Consider the following 6,000-nt stretch of genomic DNA (forward strand, 5'->3'; position numbering starts at 1 on the left):
TGCCATTGCAAGTCTGGTGGGCAGCTCCCAGGGTGGTATGGCTTTCCCAACTGAAGAGGGCTTTCCAAGGGCAACCTGAACATCCCAAACTGTTGCCTGTACAACCCTCTTCTTGAAATCACCTGTGTCAAATAGTGACGTTTCTGCCTTGTGTTACAAAGATTGTATTTAATTGTTAGTTAAATATTGAGGTCACCAGCCACTCCTATTCCTAAAGAAGCACTATGCCTTTTAAACGAGCAGTGCTGGAGGGCAAGGGCATTTACTGACCAAACCATCTGCAGAAGAGCTGATCTTTCCATTTGCCCTTCAAAGCCAAGGTTGCCGTATTTTCCCAGAACCTGTGACCTGAACAGCAAGTTAGTGTCCTGCAAGGGTGGCTGGTCCTGCGGTGCCCATGTTTCCTGCCACCTCTTTCAGTAGCTGCAAAGATTTCAGCATCCTTACAAAAAAACAATTCAAACAACCCATCGGGTGTTTCTAAAAGCAGAAACGCAGCATGATGGCACACACCAAAACCCATTTTGAAAGTAGCACACTAGTTAAATGGACAGACCCTGCGGACACTCTGGATCAATATACAATAACAGTGGTGCTGTACAAAGTTTTTATTCCATCAGAGCTGCTCTATCACATGGATTTGTGCCAGAGAATAGCTGGGTAGCTTTTTTTTATGTGTAAATCCACTTCCTAACCTGGCAGGCTTTACAGCACGAAAGTGTCAGTGAGATATTGGTGCTTGTTTCTTCCACGTGTTCTGACAGGGATATGTATCTGGTTCTCTTTGCTGAGGGTACAGCTCCTTTAGAAATGCTTTTTGTGGGAAAGCCTCATTTGGGGAAAGAGTAATTTCTAATGACAGTTTTATGCAGTTCAAATGTTAAAGTCTTTGCGTAGAAGAGGTACATGTGGTTGTTCCAGCATAAAAATGCCTGTGTTTGCATGGTTCTGGGAATCGGTATAAATTATGCTAGCAAGAACATGGGTTTTGTTTATATGTTGGGAAAGTCGGTACTGTAATTCAGTATAACTCTAAACAAAATAAGCCTGGTGCTATTTTTCATTCACAGACCACTCAATCAAAACATATCCTCACCATCACCATATTGACAAGGGCATCTATGGGTGTCAAGTGAGTTGGAGCCAGACTCATTCTCACCACCCTAGCCTGTCCAGCTCCAGCACCAACAACTTTATACTGGAGACTTGCTGTATAAAGGATTTTAGGATGGGATGAACCGTGGTCTAGAATAACCTGTTTCTACTTGCTGGGTTATAAAGGAGCACAGATCTGCTACTTAGAGTGTAAACATCCAGTATCGGCTAGATAAATCCTGTGTTTGACCCCTGAGATCCTCAATAGATCTCCAGGATGCTAGTTTCACCTCCCACTCGCCCGGGCACTGTGCCCACTGCAGGTATACGGCACCAGACCCTGCTCAGCCTGTCTTAATTAAAACCAGCTTTATTATCTGATAGGTACCGACAGAATATAACCCAGAACACAGAAGGCTCCTGCCCTAAGGATGTTTCCCTGTAAACAGATAGCAAGCAGAAAATATACCAGAAAATCTCTGCCTTGGAAGGTCTGTGATTCTTTTCTCTTCAGATGTAGCATTGCTGCTGGCTGATGTGGGCTCCAGTTACAGAAGAAGTCTTCAAGGCTAAGGCAATGTGGAAAGCCTGCAAGGGAAAAACGTGAAACCAAGGGAGGGAAAAAGACCCAACCAATTTGTATTTGCCAGTGGGGAATTTTATCTCAGCCCGCTCCTCTCCCTTTATGCTTAGCGCTGTACACCATGCAGGAGAGCAGCTCTGTCCAGGAAGGCGTGGCATCCACACAGGCAGGAGAAGGGGTAGGGGCCAGCACGTACTCGGCTTAATTTTACAGACTCGAAACAGATTTCGCCAGCTGATGTCATGACTTGTACGAGGTTGGCGGGGATGTCAGCAGCCGAGGCAGTAATTAAACCCCTGGCATTCCAGCCAGGGGCACGGTCATGTCCTGCTTCATCTGAAGCAGAATTGCTCTGACACAGCAGAAGCCTTACGTAACCAGGCCAGATTTTCATTTTCAGAGCAACAGTTTCAGAAGAACTACATACGCAGGGCTTTTCGCTATTTATAAGCTGGAGAATGAGCGTACCTCTGTTGCCTTCTGTCTCACACTTTGCTGGGTGGCATGCGTATCAGAAAATGAAGGCTCATCTTCAAGCTAACTATGAAAAGCTTTCGTTTGCATTCCCTCTTTGTTTTGTGTTGGGATAGCAGAGGTTTGCACTGGCATGCAAGACATTTTCTTATTGCTCATCTGCACCAGCAGTCACGTTTCAGAAGCATTTTGGCACGTTGCCCCGCCGGCAGCCCATGATTGCAGCAGAGTCCTCTCAGGCTGAAATGTTTTTGTTGCAGTGCGTTAGCCCATCACTATTATTACACAAGCTTTTCCTTTTCCCCCTGTCTGTTTTGGCTATATCAGAAGGTGTGAACTCTTCAGAGAATCTCTAATCTTTTTCAACATTTGGAGTGGGCCTGAGTAAACACTTCTTAGGGAAAAACTTAATGGTGGATGAGAAGCTCAACATGAGCAGGCAATGTGCCCTTGCGGCCCAGAAGGCCAGCCGCATCCTGGGCTGCACCAAAAGAAGCGTGGCCAGCAGGTCGAGGGAGGTGATTCTCCCCCTCTACTCTGCCCTGGTGAGACCCCACCTGGAGTACTGTGTCCAGTTCTGGAGCCCCCAACATAAGAAGGACATGGACCAGCTGGAGAAGGTCCAGAGGAGGGCCACGAAGATGATAAAAGGGCTGGAGCACCTCTCTTATGAGGACAGGCTGAGAGAGTTGGGGCTGTTCAGCCTGGAGAAGAGGAGGCTCTGGGGAGACCTGATAGTGGTCTTCCAGTACCTCAAGGGGGCCTACAAGAAAGATGGGGAGAGGCTGTTCAGTAGGGCCTGTTGTGATGGGACTAGGGATAATGGTTTTAAGATAGAGGGAGGTAGATTTAGATTAGATATTAGGAAGAAATTTTTTACACTGAGGGTGATGGAACACTGGAACAGGTTGCCCCGAGAGGTGGTGGAAGCCCCATCCCTGGAAACGTTCAAGGCCAGGCTGGATGAGGCTCTGAGCAACCTGATCTAGTCGAGGATGTCCCTGCTTCTTGCAGGGGGTGTTGGACTAGATGACCTTTGAAGGTCCCTTCCAACCCTAACCATTCTATGATTCTATGAAAGACTTAGTTTGTTTCTTGGTTTATTACTCTGGCTGACACAACCTCTCGCAGACGCAACAGCAATAGTGCAGCAATACACTTACAAAAGTGTGATGCATGCAAACTGTGACTGTTTTTAGTGGGAAGAATCACAACAACATGCCCACCAACCCCTGATGTGTTCATTGCCTGTCCTATGAGTGTGCTGTTCTTGTAGACACGCTCACCTTGTGGTTTCCTAGAAAACAGAGGCTTAAAACTGATAGGCATTTTCTATCACCACCTGAATAACACTTAAAACTGTGGGATAATTAAGGTCAAGTGCGTTAATCCATCCGTTCCCTTTTCAGATAAAACTGTTTGTTCAACCAGAGTAAGGATAACAGATGACTACTTCTGAGTTCATCAGCTGTAAATCTAGGGTGTAAAGCAAAATAAACACTTCATAAAACTTCTGCCCTGTTTCTTCCCACATGTTCTTTAGATTTTTAATCTATTTTGGAACGCTTATTAGCTCAAGACTTTAAAATCATGGACTACGCATGAGAAGCAAGTATGATATGCACATGGAGGAGACCGAGGTCCTGATAAGAAGCAGGGGTGGGAAAGGCAACATCTTGGGATCCTTGGTAAGGAATGAAGTGAGCTGGAGAGTAGTAAGCTGGGGGGGGGGCAGGGCGTGCGTGGTTTGGGGATCACCACCCAAGTTCAAAGCACTTAGCTCCTTGCCTGTAATTATCTCTTTAAACCCAGACCTGAAGCAGTTAAATACCTGCACAAACGTAAAACTCCTGGCTCTGCGCCTGTACAGTGAGGGGGGTTGCAGCAAGGAGATTTCTGGTCTATAGGCTTACGCTGACTGAGGCCAGCAGGTCAGAGCAGGAGTATTTTGTAGAAACTTAGCCACGAACGTCAAGGGTTGTAGAAGCACAGTCTCCAGTTCACATCTTTAATCTTATTATCTCAAGCCTTTTATCTTCAAATTTTCTTTGCTCTTAGTTTGTTTTCTTTACATTTGTTTATATATACCGAACTGAAAGTTTTTCTGGAAATGCTGGTATGGCTTTTAACTGTAAGAGTGATTCACTGAGAATAATTAATTCAAAGATCTTGGCATCTCTTTTCCTTGTATTCTGGTGGTGGATATTCCGTGATTTTCTTGGAAGGTTTTTCCCCCTGTTTACACTCACACCCACACAAACTCACCCACATTTGCAAATGCAGACACTTCCCTCTTCTTTCGGAGCTTTTAAGTTCTGGAGCAGCACATCTGACCTGTGCAATTAATCGTTTCTGCTAGGTATCTCCTTTATTTGCATCCAAAAGCACGACAGAGCTTTTGAGGTTTGTGGGACCCATCCTATAGATTTTTGTCCATACCACAAACCCCACTAAGCTTCCAGTGCAGAGCAGGCACACGCAAACCGCACTGCAAGAAAGGTCTGTGCTCTGTGCTAACCCCTGCAGTTGTCTGGGGAGACTTCTGGGTCAAACCAGGCAGGTTTCTAAGGGATTAAATAGCCCAGATCTGCTCCCAGCGCCCAGGATTGTTCTCCAGTGTTGATTAATGTATTAAATATTGTTGTTGATATAGAGGTTATAGCTCGCTCACATTTTAGTATCTATTAGCAGCAAAAGCAGTGAGTTCTGCCTCAGACTTTGTAAGCCCTCGGGAGTATTACTTAGGTAGAAAATTAAGCCTGGAGCTTGCAGTCCACAAAGCAAGCTCACACGGAGCGTAAGGGGTAAGATTTCCCCACTGGCCCCGTACACGAAGTCTCTCATGAGGCTCAGAGTGGCTCATCACTGTAAACATCAGTAATACTTGACCTATTTGCTCTGTAGAGCGCACAGTTTCATTGAAATTTAGGCACCTAAAGAGAAACCAAGGTGCTAAACACCTATGAAGAGCGGTATCTTATTTTTATCCCTTGTTCTGAAAAAAGGTCATTTATGCAATGCCAGAATCCATGTAGGTTAGTACTTTGCACTGTTATTTCAGAAGTTAAAAGCTATTATGATGCTTTGTAACCACCACAGCATGACAAGAAACCTAGCTGGTTTCAGTGCTGGTCGAATCATTGCAATACTGCCAGATCCCTTGAGACCTGTGCATGGTAACTAGCAGGCTGGAGGTGAGCTGGGTTTAGCCGAATAAATGCAACCTAAGGAGCCCGCAGCAGAAAATGGCATCACTCTGTAATTATGGTCCTGGTTCTTCTGTCTTGTCTATGAAACAGAGTTGCTGGAACAGGACAACTTTTATAAATTCAGGGAGGGCCAAGATTATTATAACTAACTATAACAACACTTGGATCTTTGAGGGCTGTTATTCAAATGTCTCCAAGCCCTTGCTCTTCACAAAGAGAGATAAATGTAATTATCACAGTTCTAAAGTGGGGAAAGCTGAGGCTTAATTAACTACTCATGGTATACAGCAAATCAGTAGCAGAGATGGGAACAGAAACTAGTTTTTCTGACTCCCATTCATGCCCTAGTCACTGGAGCTTGGTGCCATCTCTGTCAGGTAGCAACTGCAATGGGATAAAGAAGACAAAAAGTCCCAAGGAGCAAAGCAGAGGGTGGCCCAAGGAGTCCCCAGACAGCCCTGCAGACAGCTGAAGTGGCACTGGGATGCACCTACTGCCTATGGTCTGGCATTTAGTGAACGCAGACCAGCATCAGGAACCTGTACCTTGTATGTGTGAGAGACCAGTTTGTTCCTCATAGTTTTGTCCTTGTATGAATCCTAAACTTTGCTTGCAGGAGAGAGTTCCTGCTGCGGCATT

This window comes from Chlamydotis macqueenii, chromosome 3 (assembly GCF_036417535.1).
Source record: "Chlamydotis macqueenii isolate bChlMac1 chromosome 3, bChlMac1.mat, whole genome shotgun sequence".
NCBI classification, from domain to species: domain Eukaryota; kingdom Metazoa; phylum Chordata; class Aves; order Otidiformes; family Otididae; genus Chlamydotis; species Chlamydotis macqueenii.